An 18,709-nucleotide genomic window follows, 5' to 3' on the forward strand; every position below is an offset into this window, starting at 1 on the left:
CCCCCTCATTTTTCCCTTCCTTCCCCTAATGTCCTCCATGCTGTTCCTTATGTTCCACAAATAAGTGAAACCATATGATAATTGACTTTCTCTGCTTCACTTGTTTCACTTAGCATAATCTCCTCCAGTCCCATCCATGTTGATGCAAAAGTTGGGTATTCATCCTTTCTGATGGCTGAGTAATATTCCACTGTATTTATGGACCACATCTTCTTTATCCATTCATCTGTCGAAGGGCATCTCAGCTCTTTCCACCGTTTGGCTATTGTGGACATTGCTGCTATGAACATTGGGGTGCATATGGCCCTTCTTTTCACTACATCTGTGCCTTTGTTGTAAATACCCGGTAGTGCAATTGCAGGGAAATGACCTTAATCTTAAACTTAGTGTCTACTATTGTGGAGAAATAAAGGTATTATCAAAAGAATGTATATAGACAAGCATCCTCTTCTGAAGAAGAATAACCTGGAAAAAACAATTTTAGAACAGAATATTAAATATATGCATGTTCAGTTTCTCACTCATCTGATGAAGTTAATAAACTTTTTTATTGAATAAAATGACGATTTTTGAAGATAAGAAAGGTCTCTAAGAACTAACATAAATTCACTAAAATCGAGACATGAAAGCTAACTTTATATCAGATGACATTAAAATAGCTCATACAAATAGACAGATTCTTTGGTGGATTTATTAAGTTCAATGATCTGATGGAGTGGCATGCATACAAAGTATTTTGATTTTCCTAAAATATTTTGCAAAGCCTTCCATGGCATGTCTATGGGTAAGGTGAGCCTTCTTATCCCTCTATGGGCTGGTGGAGAATGTTTGTGTTTCAATATATTCTTTCCTGGTACCTGATTTATGTGCCAGAGAATTGGACTGAAAATGTTTGGATTCCTTTATTCACCCTACAGTGTCAGAAAATATGGGGGAAAGAAGCCATTTGAGAATTTAGCTGGGACACTGTGTACATTTTGCCTGAATAGGAGGGGTTAATGGATGATTCCCTCTCCCACATGACTTTAGATTTATAAGATTGTCATGTAAAGTTAGAATGTCACATTCAAATGTCATATACTTGTCTTTCATGTTTTAACTCAGGAAGGGTATGTTTATTTGAAATTTTGCTGCTTTTAAAAAGTAATATCTTTAAATCAATTAAGTTTTTGATGAGGAAGGTCTGATTTCCCCTCCATACATGTAAATGTAAATACATGTATATAGCTGTCCACAAATGTGTATATATGTATATATATTTACATTTACATTTTCTTTAATGAATGGATATATATGTGTATATGATTAATAGTAAATGAAAGCAAATGATATCGATTCTTAGCAAATTAAGGCAATCCTGGACGTGATGTAGTGTCTAGATTATAAGGACTAATAATTAGATTCTCTGTTGGTTTCAATACCCTTTGTATTTTAGCATTTTAGCCAGATTTTAACAGGATGGTGGCATGTAAAGAATGTTTACAGAAGCAGGGATTCTTTAATTTCAAGAAAAACCTATGCAGAGATAAGGGACATATATTGTCTTGTAGAAAGAGGAAGGCTTTTCTCTCTGTTTCTTCAGAAGATTGTATCAAAAATAAGCTGAAGCTGATAAGCCTGGATAGCTTCTGCCCAGATTTCTTTCCTGAGCCCAATTTCTTCTATCCCACTTTCTTCTGGATATATCGAACTTGAAGTCCAAAGGTGAAACTTAACTCCTTGTGCCCTACTTCCTTCTAAACTCGCTTCCTTTGCTGACTTCTCCATTTGTGTTACTACACAGCCGTTCACCGTGACACCTGTCCTGGAAACCTGGAATCATTCCCGACTCTTCCCTTTCCTTTCCCTGTGAGCCCTCTGCATGTCATCAGGCACAGACTTTGTTCATTGTCTCTCATATTCATTGTTTCATCTTTGTTCCTGTCCCTATTTACCCTAGGTAAAGTCCTTGCCTGAACTTTTACCTCTCTTTAATCCAATTTCTGCATTAAAGTCGGTGTGAGCTCTCAAAAGCTGTTTATTACAGTTTCTCCTCTGCTTAAAATCCTTATTTGCTTTCCATTCTCTACAGAGTCTGACCACTTAGGCCTGCAAAGATTTTTATTGCCTGACCCCTACCTGTCTCTCAATACATGTCTTCTCTTAGCTCCCACATATCCCCTAACCTATATTCTATTTCAGTAAGCCATTTCTGATACCATGTCACTGTCTTTGTATATGCTATTCCTGTTACTCAGAATAGTCATGTTTGTCATCTGCTTTGAAAACTACTTTATGTAGAAAACTCAGTTCAATTTTTTTCTCCATAAGGCTGTTATTTCTACATGACCATTCCCTTTTTGAGCCACTTCATATCATAATTATGTCTCTGTTGTTTGGAACGAAAATAGTCTGCTAAAAGGTAGCTGTTCAGAAAGGCTCTAATGTCCTCTCTCTAATCATGGCTTGAAAATGGGGAATGCAATTAAAAGTACTTATGGTATATAACTTTGGGATAATTTGGGGAGGGAAAAAGTCTAGGGAATGTTAAAGCCTGTAGAACTGAGAAAGAGATTATTTATGAAGAAGAATATGGATGAAAATATTTTTGATGTTTCCCTCTAGTTCCTAATTCTATACTTGGTGAATAAAAAGCGTATTTAAAAAATTTTTAAATCTAATGGAAATAATTTCACTAAGCCAAGTGTCAACAATTGTTGCCAATGAAGCGATAATTATAATTATTAACACTTTTGTGTGCTCATCATTTTCCAAAAATTTTATGTACTTTGTATGTAATACTCTCCCTATTATTTCATTTCACAAATGAAAAAGTCAATGCATAATGGAGTTAAATCCAAGTTCATGCAGCTTTCAAGTGGCAGAGCTGGGACTGGTATCCAGATCTGTGTGATTTCTCCTAATCTCTCAATTTCACAGAAGAAAATTACTATGTGACTTTGAGAAAATTAGTACAGGGGAAATATATGCATGTATAATAGAATAATAATATTTTTATGAATATAAGTGTATATATATGAATATATTGAAATGATGACATTCTTTATGAATATAATTCTAATATGGTCTAAAGAGAATTCTGGCCTTTATGGGCTCTAGAAAAACCCCTAAACTTCATATTATGGCACACTTAAAAACTTTTTTTTGATCAGAGCACCCAGAAAAGTACACAAATCATAATTTTAGGTCAAGACATCACAAAGGTGTAACATACCTGTAGTTCCACATCAAATAAAAAGATAATATGTTGCCAACAATTGAGACAGTCCTCTCAAACCCTATCATAGTCATAAACTTTTCACACTTCCTCAAAGTTAACCTTTACCCTGATTTATAATGCCTCAGAATAGTTTTATTTTTAACCTAATGTAAATGCAATTGCATAATATATAGTTTTGTAACTGCCTTTTTTCACTCAATGATGTGTTTGTGAGTTGCATCCATGATGCATATCACGTTTGTTCATTAATTTTCATGGCTGGATAGTATTCCTTCTTGTGAATATACAATTTAATTATATATTCTACTGTTCAGAAAATCTGGGCTGGTTCCAGTTTGGGATCATTATGAATAACACTGCTGTGAACATAATTGTACATGTATTTTCATGAATATATGTATGCTTTTGTATTGAGTATATACCTAAGATTGCAATTGCTGGATTAGTGGGTATATGCATATTTAGCTTTATGGGCATTACAAAAGAGTTTTCCAAAGTTGATGCATAAATTCATACTCACATCAGTAGTGGATAAAGGTACAAATTATTTCACATCCTCATCAGTACTTGATATTGTCAGATTGTTAATGTGAGCCTTGATGGTGGTTTTATAATGGCATTTCTTGTGAACATTTGCATATAGTGATGACTTATGAGATTAAAAACACAATGACAGTTGTTTCATTAGCTATTTGAAATATCTAATTTTTTTGAAATGCCTGTTTGTTGGATTATTTGTATTTCTCTTAGTGACTTGTAGTTATTTTACATATGTATTCAGGATTTTAATCCTTTGTTGATATCTAGGTTACAATTTCTTTCTTTTTTTTTTTTTTTTTTGCTTTTACTAGGTGCCTCGCCCTTTTACTTTTTAATGATATCTTTTTTAATAAACAGAAGTTTTAAGTTCAATATACTCTACTTAAGTATTTTCTGTTATGGTTAGTGTATTTTTGTTCTGAGTTTAAACATAAAATTTTCTACTCTGTGACCCAAAATATATTCTCCTGGATTGTCATATAGGGACTTAATTGCTTTACCTTTCATATTACAATCCATCTAGTATTTCTGGTGTGAGGAAGGAATGAATGTCCATTTTTTTCCCCAATTAGAGCAAACTAAAATAACATGATTTATTGCAAAGACCATTCTTAATGTTCTGCATTGTCACTTTTAATAAAATGTTTATACATATATGGGCCACTTTATGGACTCCAATCAAGTTTCATTTGTACATTTCCCTGTAGTTATGCCAATACCATATTGGTTTAATTACTATGGCTTTATGATAAATTTTGACATCTGGTAGTATTGTACAAGAAAAATTGAACCAGTTGGTAAAATGGGCAAGGAGGAATTTATTCAAGACCATTTCAATTAGGGATCAAGACTATTGTAATAGGGAAGAGTTTGAACTCAGTTCCCCTGAACAAAATGCAGACGAGTTTGTAAGTGCTGGAACGAGCTGGCATAAAAGTATTGGAGGACCTTTGTGAGGTTGGATAGACAATGTGATTATGCCATCTCTGTTTGCTAATTGTCCCTTATCAGAGTTAGGCTCCTACCCTCTCAGAGTTTGGGGCACAGGGGCACTATCTTTCTTGATAATTTCATTTCAAAGGGATGGCTTTCAGGTCCTTGAGAAAGACATTCTTGGGTTGTAGAAGATTTACATCTCAAAGGAACAGAGAAAAATTTACAATTGCAAGTTCCCTAAAGTAAGTGCTCTAAGAAGAAGAAGGGGCCTATAGCCAAAGTTCAGTCAAGCTGAAGGAAACTATATCTTAGTTAATTTAAACCCGTCACATTTGTTTTCTCCTTTTAAAAGATTAACTTGGCTATTTTTGTTTATTCACATTTCCATGTAGATTTTAGAATCAGCTTGTCTGCCCCTCCATCCTGCTATGATCTTAATTGGGGTTTATTGACGATATGGATTAATTTGTGGTGAACTAATATCTTTATTATGTAAAGTTTTTCAGTTCATGAATATGGAATAGCCTTTGATTTATTGAGGCCTCTATTTTCTCCCAACAATGTTTTATGGTTTCCAGGATAGTGGGTCTTAGACGTTTTATGAGATTTATTCCTTTATTTGATATTTTTCGTTATTTGTGCTGTTGCTGGAAATGGTATCTTTTCAAAATTTCATTTTCTGTTTGTCTTTGCTTATAGGGAGAAATACTCCTTGATTTTTGTTCCTTGGCTTTGTATCCAGAGATCATGCTAAATTTACTTATAATTTGAATAGTTTTTTTCTCTTTAAATTTTTTATTGTTATGTTAATCGCCATACATTACATCATTAGTTTTTGATGCAGTGTTCCCTGATTCATTGTTTGTGCATAACACCCAGTGCTCCACGCAGAACTTGCCCTCTTTAATACCCATCACCAGGCTAACCCATCCCGCCACCCCCCTCCCCTCTGTCGCGTTACTCAGATGTACGTATACAGGTTGTTTGTAATTACTGTTTTGCTTCTCCCTTTCTAATCATTGTTCATTTAATCAGTCTTTCTTGCCTTATTGTGCTGTATACTCTAGTACAATGAGAGTATTGTTGATCTGTTTCTCATTTTAGGTCTCATAGGTGAGGCTTCTAGTAAATCACCATAAAGTATGATATCTCTTATAGGTTTGTTGTAGATGATTTTTATTCCTAATGTTCTAAAAGGCTTCATCATTACTGGGTGCTGAATTTTAGCAAACATTTTTTTCAGGATCACTTGAAATGATCATATTAGTTTCTTCTTTATTCTCTTAATATATAAAATCACACTGCTTCATTTTCTAGAGTTAAAATAGCCTTGCGTTCCTGACGTAAGCCAAACGTGATGATGATATGTATAATCTTTTTTATTTGTTGCTAGATCTCTGCTAATATTTGCTAACCTTTGATTTAGAATTTTCCCATTGGGTCCATGAAAGAGTTTGGCCTGTTGTTTTCCTTGTAATAGGTTGTTGCTAGGTTTAAGTGCTTGATTGTGCAGGCTTCGGAACTTGCCATTTGTGCCTAGAATTTTCTTTATTCAAGAAGTTTTAAATGAAAAATTAAATATATTTAAATAAGACTTTCCATTTTTCATTTCCACCTTCCCGTTTCTTCTCCATTTTCCAGATTTCCCATTTGTGCGTGTGTGTATCAGTTTGAGTAGTTTGTGTTTTTCTAGGAATTTGTGTTTTGCCTCTAAAATTACAGGTATATTCGGGGACGCCTGGGTGGTTCAGTCGGTTAAGCATCTGCCTTTGGCTCAGGTCATAATCCAGGGTCCTGGGATCGAGCCCCGAGTTGGGCTCTCTGCTCAGCGGGGAGCCTGCTTCTCCCTCTGCCCTTCCCTCTCCCCCTGGTCCTGTGCTCTCTCTCTCTCACTCACTCTCTCAAATAAATAAAATCTTAAAAAAAAAATAAAGTTACAAGTATATTCAAATAAAGTTCTGTTTAGTCCACGTGGTATTTAATAATGTTTTTATTAGTTATCAATGTTTGAAGTCTAGGAAATGTGATATAAAACTATAAATGTCTAGCCTCTGTGGAAAAAGCCACTGATCTGGTGATCCTTTGCCTGTTCTCCTGACTATTAACTTCAGTAAGAATTAAATAGCTCCGCCACCTTTAGCATGAGCTTTCCACTTAGCTACAATCCCCATTATTCCCCATTCTCTTATACCTAGATTATTTTGTACATTTTATTATGCATACACACTAGAATTTGTGATTTCCTATAGATGGAATAGTTCAGTGCGTAGAGTTAGAATGAGGCATAGAGGTATATCTGCTTTCCACTTACTTGATTACAAATAAGACATATAATGGATTATGTTCCTGGTTTAGAATTTAAAAGTCAAAGATTTTCAACTCTTGTATAAAATATAAGCCGTAACAGACTGTAGGTAAAATATGAAAAACTAGTCGTTTTAGTGTCATGTTGAAATGTTTTTCTCTATCCTGTATTATATCCAGACTTATCACATGTGGAAACAAAAGCTAATTTTCCACCAACTAAGCTCTAAATATTTACCAAGCACAAGTATCTCAATAATTTATCACCATTTTCAGAGCATTTTCACATTTGTTGACCTGGCTAGGAGACTACCAGGCCAGATACTAGTATCTCTCTTTCACTAGTGGGAAATCTAAACCATAACAAGATTAAGTGTTTGTGGAGAGATATTACTGAGTTGGTCAACAGTAGAACTGGGACAAGAATCCAGGCAATCTGTACTTCAGGCCTGGAGATGTGTACCAGGTGAGCAGATTCAGAGATGCTGCTATACGATTAATGCCCATTATCAGTAGTAAAGATCTAGAACTTGAGGTGGAGAAGACAGGACTTCACATAGGATTCTCACCTCCTGTGGCTCTTCAGATTTACCATAAATCGTTCTCTTGTTGCCCTAAATGACTGGTAGGCAGGTATTTAATGAAGAAGAAAGAAAAAGAGGTTCTAAGACAATACTTAGGAGAAAATCCCTGTATCAGTAATTACAGAGGTGTTATTGAGCTTTGAGACATTTTTATACTATGTGAAATTCATATATTGCATTAAGCACAATGGTAAGGAGCCCCCCCTCAAGAAGTCCAGAGACTGTAAGGCATAAAACAGTCAGGAACAGTAAAACCTTAAACTACCAAAGAGTGCCCAGGAATGCAGTGGACACTGGAAGGGACACTCTCATGCTGGAATGCTCCTTACGACTCCCACTCTTTATTTCCTGGTATCCCAATTGAATAGACTGTTGGGAGCTGGAGAGTACAGAGTTTATTAAGCTGCCACAGAACATTAAATAATAGCCTGCAAATAATAATGGCATCAACAACTCGGCCTTTCTGGATTTATTCATTAGCACTTTATAAACTCATAAATAATATATGGATCTGACTGTCGTGGCACAAGGGAACATGCTTCTTCAAGTTAAAAATCTTGCTATGTTTTTAGCATAATCACCAAGACAAAATTTCATTAACGAATCAGACAGTCGTATTTACCTTTGAAAACTAAGACTTTGTGAAAGAGCACATGTTCTTGATCTGGGAGTGTAAGTGTTTTATGTTTTTTAAAAATACTTTAAACAAATAGGTAAAATGTCAAAAATGTTCTTAGATGAAATTATAACATTAGGCTTCAAATCCTTGTTAAGTAGGTTAGATAAAATGTGTGATTAAATCTAGTCAAACTTCTGCCAAAATTAAATATGAAAATACTCCAAAAGGATTCAACATCTGTACGTCTCACTAGGTTCTGTAGCATGCATTACAAGGCATATTGAATGTTGCATGTTCTGCTGAGTAAATGACATCATGAAAGAGCACAGGCTTGAAGCCAGATGGATCTGAGGTCAGATCCCAGAAACTCAATCCTGTGGCCTCTGTGGCCTCTGTGGCCTTAGACAAGTCACTTAACTCATCCCCGTGTCTGGGTCACCTGTAAACTGCACCTTTAGAAGTGGCAAGTGTACTTTCACAGGTTCCTTGAGTTTGGTCAGGAAGTACTACAGGATCATTTAAACAGGAGTAAGAATGAGAATTTCAGAGAAAGCTACAATAAGTGTTTCCCAGTACATCGGACACATTTTTCCACCCTGGATCTTATGTTAGACAGCGAAGATATAAGGCATTCCATTTTATAATATGCTGCTTTGGTTAGCAGTTCGTAGAAACATGTAAAATTGAGACGAGAATCATAGAGTTGGCTAAACAGTAGTCAGTAGTACTCTGCCCCGTTTCTAGCCTCATGATGGGTGTTATTTCATATCTTTCAGTGAGTTACTTGCTGTTATTTCCACGTTACCATAGGTAAGGTGAAGTTGCTTATCCTTTTTAACTCTGCTGTGTTTATTAGGTAGGAAAGAAAAATAAAAAATGCTAATTTTCAGAAGCTTCATTACACAGAAAAGCCATTTAGCTGGGGAGTATATCCTAGGGTCTGAAACTAAAATAAAATGAGATGGGCTGCCTGGTGTCTCCCTTTCTTATAAACCCCAGTTGCTGCTGTGTTGTGTGGTCTATGGTGCATAACTGTTCCTTTCTTAGTGGACAGACTCCTGGGACCACTTTATCTCTTCGTGCCGGGCTTGATGGGCACAGTTCAGCTCTCACATTCTATACTTGGACTCAATAAATTCAAGGGTCAAGATACTTAAGTTTTACCTTCCAGGCTTGTCAAATTTTCCTCAGTTGCCTTTATCCAAATGTTCCTCTGATAGCCACTTTTCACTTTTGCTTTGAAAAACCAACTCAACCAAAGGAACTCAGATGAGAAATGTGCTTGGCGTGTATAACGATATGGGATATAAATTAAATGGGATGGGGAAAGCTTCCCCATTGCAGATCTAAGCACAGATGATAATGGAGTTGTGATTTAGCCCATGAAAGTGTGTTAGAGTAAGTAAACCGACAATTAACTTCTCTTACTGCTGAGACAGAATAAGAACATAAATAAAAATTAATTTCTTATCACCTCATGAGATGTTATAATTCATTTTCATTTATGTACATACTGTTTACATAGCTTTACAAAAATATGCATTACTTCTGAAAGCTCAAAGGATTCATATATTAAATGGAAACTCAGAGAAATACTTTTTTCTTTAGAGGTTTCTACTCCTAATGCAGTGATTCTTTAAAAAAATTACTTAGGTTTCTGTCAATCCCATTCGACCCAATCTCTTAGACTTGTTACATCCCTTTAGGCAATGACAGGAACCAGCATTTTTGAGTGATCACAGAGCTGACTGATGATAATCTTCCAATTGCTTAGTTCTATTCTTTGTAATTCAAATTAGGGCCAATATATCTAAGGAACAACCAGATAAATCCATAAATTCAAGCACTGTGTACATCTATTTATATTTGTGCATATGGCATTACAAAAATCTACCTGTGGGCAGACATGTACAGCATATGAGCAAGCAAATTCTAATTCACTTATCTAATTTTACTGAGGTGAGTAAAAAGCATCCTGCCTACATTATAACAGAAGTGACTTAGATTCAGTTCATTGAGTGTTTTCTGAGAGTAAGATAGGTTTAAGCAGTGGAATGTGTTAATAAAGGGTAGATATGCTGTCTTGTGTTGGAAATCTTTAAAGAAGAATATATTTGAAGTATATAACAACTACTTGTGAAGATTAGTAAGTACCTTTCTAGAGTGAGTAGAGTCAAATAGATGACCCTTGCTGGTTCTTGGAAGATTTGAAATAAACACAATGATCAAACAAAATGTAAATAACTATTAACACTTACATAACTCACTTCAAATTAAAACTGCTTTCCAATATATAATCTTGATTAATATTTGTAGCAGTTCTTTCAGGGGTTGGTATGATTATTGTCTTTGAGAGAAAGGAAATGATTCAGCCATGAATTTCCAGAAAGTCACTTGATTTTGTTTGGGAGGTGGGATAAAAACAAAACAAAACAAAACAAAAAACCCTCAAAGAATTGCCAGAATCATTACAAGAGAATGTTGTGTTTAATTTTTTTTTTTCCCTTGGGGCACTTGGGTGGCTCAATTGGTTGAGTGTCCAACTCTTGATTTTGGCTCAGGTCATGATCTCTGGGTCATGAGATTGAGCCTTGTGTGTCAGGCTCTGCGCTCAGGGAGGTGTCTGCTTGTCCCTCATGCTCTGCTCTTCCCCACCCCTGCCCCCACTCACTCTCTCTTTCTTCTCTCTCTCTCTCAAATAAATAAATAAATCTTTAAATAAATATTTTTATTTTTGTAATTTGAGAAGACATACACATGTTGGTAATCCAAGCAACTGAATGACCTAACACTTGAATCTAAGTTGTTTAGCTCAAGATATTTGTGTCTTCCCCACATAAAACACAAAATTACAGTGATAGTGTTTATATATTTGGGAAGTTGAATCACAATAAATTATTAAAAATCTCTTCTATTTAAATTTAAATAATTTTACCCTAGTAATTGCAATGCATTTTCTAAAATTTTCCCACTGTAATAAATACATCTTTACTTTCAACAACTTTAGTTTTGTGAGATATTTTGTAATGCCATGGAATCAGTCCCTCTTAAATATGTCTTTTGTGTTAGTTTGTTAGGGCTGCCATAACAAAATACCAAAGACTGGGTAACCTAGATAACAGAAATTGTTTTCCTCACAGTTCTGGAGGCTTGAAGTCCAAGATCAAGGTATTGGCGGGTTTGGTTCCTTCTGGGGCCTTTCTCCTGGGTTTGCAGATGCCTGTCTTCTCACTGTGTCCTCACAGGATCTCTCCTATGTGCTCACACGTACCTGATGTCTTTCTGTGGGTCCAGATTACCTCTTCTTTTAAGAATACCTGTCAGATTAGTTTAGATCAGCCTCATTTTAACTTAAAATCTCTATGTAAAGGTCATATCAATAAAGGCCCTGTCACCTAATACAGTCACATTCTGTAGTAGAGGGGGACAGGGCTTCAGCATATGAAATTTTTTTTAAAGATTTTATCTATCATCTATCATCTATCTATCTATCTTTCTATCTATCTATCCATCTATCTAGGAGAGAGAGAACATAAGCAGGGGGAGCGGCAGGCAGAGGGAAAAGCAGACTCCCCATCGAGCAAGGAGCCTGATGCGGGACTCGATCCCAGGACCCTGGGATCATGACCCAAGCCGAAGGCAGACACTTAACCGACTGAGCCACCCAGGTGCCTCTTCAACATATGAATTTTAAGGAGACACAGTTCAAATGTCCATCGACTGAAGAATAGATAAAGAAGCTGTGGGGTATAAACACACACACACACACACACACACACACACACACACACACACACACACACTGGAATATTACTTAACAAGCAAAAGAATAAAATCTTGCCATTTGCAATGACATGGATGGAGCTAGTGAATATTATGTTAAGTGAAATAAGTCCATCAGAAAAAGACAAATACCATATGATTTCACTCATATGTGGAATTTAAAAAACAAAGCAAATGATCATATGGGAAAAATTGAGAGAGGCAAACTAAGAAACAGACTCTTAACTGTAGAGGACAAACCAATGGTTACCAGAGGGGAGGGGAGTGGGGGAATGGGTGTAATATGTGATGGGGATTAAGAAGTGCTCTTGTTGTTGTTGTGAGCACAGGGTGATGTATGGAAGTGTTGAATCACTATATGTACACCAGAAACTAATATCATACTGTATGTTAACTAACTAGAATTTAAATAAAAACTTAGAAAAAGATATAAATGTTTCAAAACATAACTGTAGATACATATTGGAATAGTTCTGTGCTGAACTCATTGAAACTACAACGCATATTATGTGTCCTTCAACTAACATCTTCTTTCATTAAGATACAAGTCTTTGTAAATGTGTGTGTACAATCATAAGGGAATAGTTGTATTCTTAGCTCACTGAAACTACAGTGTATATAACGCCATAATGCGTCCTTCAACTAACATCTCTCATTAATATATAAATGTTTCTAAATAAAAGTATAGATTCAAAAAAAAAAGGAGACATGGTTCAGCCCATAACTTCTTTTTATTTCAAGTTTTCATTTAAATGCTAGTTAGTTAACATGTATGGTAAAATTGGTAGAATTTAGTGATTCATCACTTACCTCTAACACCCAGTGGTAATCACAAGTGCCCCCCTTAATACCCATCATCCAGTTAGCCCACGCCCCACCCACCTTCCTGCCTCAACCCTCAGTTTATTCTTTATAGTTAAGAAACTCTTATGGTTTGCTTCCCTCTCTCTCTTTTTTCCCCTTCCCCACACGTTCATCTGTTTTGTTTCTTAAATCTCACATATGAGTGAAATCATATGGTATTTGTCTTTCTCTGATGGACTTATTTTGCTTAGCATAATACACTCTAGCTCCATACACATCATTGCAAATGGCAAGATTTCATTCTTCTTGATGGCTGAGACCTAAATGTGAAACAGGAAACCATCAAAATCCTAGAGGAGAACATAGGTAGCAACCTCTTTGACCTCAGCCACAGCAGCTTCTACACACATTTCTGGAGGCCAGGGAAACAAAAGCCAAATGAACTATTGGGACTTCGTCAAGATAAAAAGCTTCTGCACAGCAAAGGAAACAATCAATAAAACTAAAAGTTAACCTGTGGAATGGGAGATGTTTGCAAATGACACATCTGGTACAGGGTTAGTATCCACAATCTATAAAGAACTTATCAAACTCAACACCCAAAGAACAAATAATCCATTCAAGAAATGGGCAGCAGGCATGAACAGACATTTCTCCAAAGAAGACATACAAATGACCAACAGACACGAAAAAATGCTCAACATCACTCGGCATCAGGGAAATACAAATCAAAACCACATTGAGATGCTACCTCACACCTGTCAGAACAGCTAAAATTAACAACGTAAGAGACAACAGATGTTGACGAGGATGTGGAGAAAGGTTACAGTGTTGGTGGGAATGCAAGCTGGTGCAGCCACTCTGAAAAACAGTATGGAGATTCCTCAAAAGTTAAAAATAGAACTGCCCTATGACCCAGCAATTGCACTACTAGGTATTTACCCAAGGCACACAAAAATACTGATTCGAAGTGGTGTATACACCCCAGTGTTTATAGCAGCATAACCAGCCCAAAACTTCTTTTTTTCTGTTCAGTTTTGACACACAGTGTATGTTCAATAAGTAATTGTTGTTTAGACAGATTCATGATGGATGAATGAATGCATTAAAGACTTTCATTAACTGCAAGTTAGATTAAATATTGGATTGGCTGAGTTATAAGCCTTTAATGGATTATCAAAATTATCTATTATTGTTAGAATACCAAAGGCCCTTCTTAAAATAGTTTTCTTAATAGGTTGACTATGTATCTAAAAACGTATTATTAGTTTTTTGTGACTCATTCATATAGTAAAAAAAAAACTACAGTGCAAAGTGTATCACATTGGTATATTTTGGAATTTCTATAAAATTAACAACTTTAAGGAATCTAGTATATGGAGGTCTTTATTTGGATTTGTTTAATAGGATGTCCTACTAAAATTAATAAATTGTAATCATCAATCTATGAGATTATAAACCTAAGATGTTACTTCAGTAGGGAGACGATGCTATATTTCTTTAGAAGTTTCAGTACATTTCCTTTCATTTATGAAGATGGTGCTTCAGTTTGAGTGTGTCTCTCCCGTGCTTGACTCCCATTTCCACTGGGGTCAAAGGGATGCAGTAAACATCCCACAATTTGGCCTTTTATATCTTTATCCTCAAATTAGGCAGATAGTATACGTTATGGCTATAAGGTAAGATTTTCTCTGAAGCTAATTTTTTTCACAACTAATCCATTCACAAATACGTTACATACCATTTTACCTGATGTGTACTGACATGGTCACTAGGAAGTTCACTTAAAGAGCTTCTAATATGTTTCAGAAAAAAAATCCCCGGGGCGCCTTAGTGGCTCAGTTGGTTAAGCGACTGCCTTCGGCTCAGGTCATGATCCCGGAGTCCTGGGATCGAGTCCCACATCAGGCTCCCAGCTCAGTGGGGAGCCTGCTTCTCCCTCTGACTCTCTCCCCTCTCATGCTGTTTCTCTCTCGCTCGCTCTCTAATAAATAAATAAAATCTTTTAAAAAAAAAAAAAAAAGAAAAAAAATCCCCAATACTTCGTTGTAATAATTAAATGGCTAATATTGTTGAATTCATTGGTTTATGTTAGCACGTTTCCTTTGGTTATCTTGCATTATTATTTCAGTGCTATGGCTTCTGCCTCAAACTAACATCATTCGAAAGGAGTAGAGAGTGAAACTATAAAAAGTATGAAAATCGTTACATTATGTTGAAAACAATAACATTTTTATTGACATTTCTGAAGAAAAACTGAAAACTCACTTGTGACTAAGATGCATAGGAGTACATGATCATTTTCATAATGTTGTTAGTAAAATGTTTATTGCCTACTCCTGACTCATGCATGGTACTCCCTTTTTGAAAAGATGGTAGGATTGACAGTTTTTAAGAAATTGGGTGGGTCTTCAAGCCTCTTAGAAATAGGTGGATTTTTTCATGATGCTAATTACATTTGTATTTTTTGAGTCATATTTTAATATGTTCTAGGTGGATCAATCCAAACATGTAGCATCAAGTATGCTAGAAATTATGACAAGGCTTATTATTTTAGATACCAAATATATTTGTAAAAAATATGAGTTACATTTTTTGTAGCCCTAATTCTATACAAAATAAAACATATCTCTATTTTGAGATACTTCCCATTGTAAAGATCTAGTGGCTATGGGAAAATAATTCTCTTATTTATATTAAAGTCAAGAAGTTGAAGTTTAAGACCGTGAAGGGCATCATAATGGAATTAAAATAAATGATACATATTTTTTGTCCTAAAGCATTCCCTTTACACAGCAATCATCACATTATATATATTTATTTTATTTTATTTATTTTTTTCCCCATCTAAAAACCATTGGTAGTCGGGTATATGACAGTACCTGAGCAGCGGGATGACCGTGGCTGCAGAAGCTGGAGCAGCCAGGGCCGCCGTGAAGGCTAGAGCCCAGGGGAGTGGGGGGGCAGCGCTAGAGGCTGTCGTGGAGGCAACTTGGGCAAAACATCACCCAACTACCTGTGAAGCTCACTGAGATGGCCATCTGGGCATTCGAGACCTACCAGAGCCACAAGAACTTAATTCCTTTTTGACCTTTAATTCCGTTCCAAGGGCTCCAAGGGCTTGTCAAAATTCCTAAAAATGATCCCCTCAATGAAGTGTATGCCTTTAACAATTCTATTGGTCAAATGTGGGTGAAGACCACCCTCGGGGCAGCTTTGACTGCATGCAGCCAACGTTCTCTAGCTCTGGAGCCTCCCAGCTCAATTGCCCAGGATTTATACATAATCAAGGTACAGCAGGGGCTCCAAACGACTCGTATGAGATGACACGAGGAAGAATGAGCCAGGCGGAGGAATCCCATGACCGAAGCACAGAAGTGATCAAACTGGGGGGCCCTATGTAGGGACAAGAGTGCAGATTTGTAAAGCACCTCAAGCTGTTTCAGATGTAGTGCCTGAGAGGAAGGGGTCAACCCCCACAAACCTTGCACATATGATTCAAAAGACACATGGCAGCCCCAGTGTTTTTCAGCGGCGACATAGGGACAGGGTGATTCACTTACTGGCCCCGAAGGCCTACAGGAAACCCACGCTGCCGGCTCCGCTGCAGAAACACGGTGTTAGTCAAAAAAAAAAAAAAAAAAAAAAAAAGGGAGCTCTCTCGGAGCAATTCTGCAACAGGTAGCCAATCTGAATCCTACAGACCTCTCATATACCTTAAAGGATTATGTTCTAAAAGCGCTTCGAAGAGACTGGCCCGGATATGGTGAAATAGACAGAAACAGACAGAGGTCGTTAGGCAGAGCTCTCGAGCACACTCATTCTATCTCAGAATGCTGCAAGCACAGGCCATTCAGAATCTCCTGCATGTTCTAGAAGAGATGCTGCATCTTCTCCTCAGAATCGGCTTTGAGATTCAGATTTCATTGATCCTTTAATGAATAAATAAACTTGAATATCTCACCTAACAGGTCGAGTGCCTCTAACATTAAATGATCACTTGAATCCCACCAGTGAACAATCTGCTCCAGGCCTGCTGCTGTCCCCTGCAGCCACTGCCAGCCCTACCCCTCCGCCGCCTTCAACCCACCGGCCCAGCTCCAATCCTCCTCAGATCGTAAATTCTAGCTCCACTTCCCCGAGCACTCCAGCAGGCCGGGGCACTCAAGACCTACCTGTTGACAGTTTTAGTCAAAACACAAGTATCTGTCAGGACAAGCAAGACAAATATACCTCCAGGACTTCTCTGGAAACCTTAACTCTGGTTCACTTCTACTGAAGTGTCCAAAGCCTGTGGAGGAAGACCATTCAGTGTCTCAGAAAAAGTCCAAAAAAGTCTAAAAACAGAAGGAAAGGGGCCAAATTAAAACGCACGACCTTGAGACAACTGAACAAAAGGAAGAGGACCTTAAAAGAGAAGAGGAAATTGTGAAGCTGAATAACTCCAGTCCTGATTCCATTGAAGGAGTTAAAGAGGGTTGTGCTGCCTCCACTGAGCCTTCTTCAACAATTGAACTCCCAGATTATTTGACAAAATATATTGCTATTGTCTCCTGTGAGACAAGGATGGCTTCAGTGCTGAGTATGATGAGTACAGGGCCTTGCATGCCAGGATGGAGACTGTAGCTGGAAGATTTATCAAACTGGATACACAACAAAGGCAGCTTTCTTCAGGCTCAAAAGAGTATCAGAATGTTGATGAAGAAGTCTTATGAGAATATCAGAAGATCAAGCAGTCCAGTCCCAATTCTCATGAAGAAAAATACATGCAAGTAACTTCCTAACAAGCTGACTCCCATCAGAAGACTAAGCGGTGAATTTGACCGAGAGCAGGCAGACTCATGGCACGGGACCTCTGCTTGGACCAGAAGCTGTGAATAAATCTAAGCTTATTTATTTAAAATTCCAAATGAGTTGCTATGAGATTTTTTTAAAAAATGAAACTTTGCTTGTTGAAAGTTTCAGTGTTAGTAAACTTGAGTTATTTATTATTTTCCCTGTTGTACTTTGCTTCCCTGCAATTTTGGAGGTGCATTTTCTGGTCCTCCCACTGCACCCTAAGACTTAGGTTTGTCAATAGAAATAAGTTTGTTTAATATTGGGGATCCAGTGTCTGTACTTCAAATCAACTTTTTTTCCTTAAAAATTTGTGTTTGTCATTAGAAATAATTTTTTAAGATTTTATTTATTTGGGAGGGAGGGAGAGAGAGAGAGCATGAGCATGGGGAGGGGCAGAGGGAGAAGCAGACACACCGCTGAGCAAGGAGCCTGATGTGGGACTATGGTCTCCTTGCGTATGAATCCATGTGCTCAATCTGGATGTGTGCAGAGTGTGTGATGGTGCAGAGTGGTGTGGATTGAGCATACATGAAGGAAAAAAGGCTACCACTCTCAATAGTCCAAACACTCAGGTTAAACAACTGATGAGTGTTTACTACTGAAGGGCTTTCTTTTTCTGGCAAAGTGCTATTTGCATTGCGAGAGACAAGAGCATGTCCATTTCAATAGTTTTTCAGCTTTATTAATGTTGGACAAAATCACTGTGTTATGAAAATGTAACAGAGGGGTGCCTGGGTGGCTCAGTCGGTTAATCGTCTGCCTTCAGCTCAGGTCATGATCCCAGGGTCCTGGGATCGAGCCCTGCTGCATTGGGCTCCCTGCCCAGCTGGGAGTCTGCTTCTCCCTCTCCCACTCCCCCTGCTTGAGTTCCCTCTCTCGCTGTGTCTCTCTCTGTCAAATAAATAAATAAAATCTTAAAAAAAAAAAAAAAGAAAATGTAACAGGTCTGTAGTTTTGGTGCAAAATTATAAAATTAAACATCTAGGTAACCTACTTATATACTCCTATAAAGTATTTTTTGAAGAGAGATATGCAAAGAAACTTACATACATGAAATGATATTTAAAGATTTCTTTTTCA

General features: G+C 37.0%; 1 protein-coding gene and 1 pseudogene across 1 annotated transcript in view; both read left to right on the top strand.

Moving 5' to 3' along the window:
* The window catches only part of DMD (dystrophin), a 1,674,912-nt gene that overhangs the window by 201,954 nt on the left and 1,454,249 nt on the right, over positions 1 to 18,709 (top strand). The window lies entirely within an intron of this gene.
* Positions 14,459 to 17,671, top strand: LOC114199438 (RNA polymerase II elongation factor ELL2 pseudogene; annotated as a pseudogene).

Source organism: Eumetopias jubatus, unplaced genomic scaffold (assembly GCF_037043125.1).
Source record: "Eumetopias jubatus isolate StellerSeaLion01/CBP00866 unplaced genomic scaffold, mEumJub1_p1.0 scaffold_11, whole genome shotgun sequence".
NCBI classification, from domain to species: domain Eukaryota; kingdom Metazoa; phylum Chordata; class Mammalia; order Carnivora; family Otariidae; genus Eumetopias; species Eumetopias jubatus.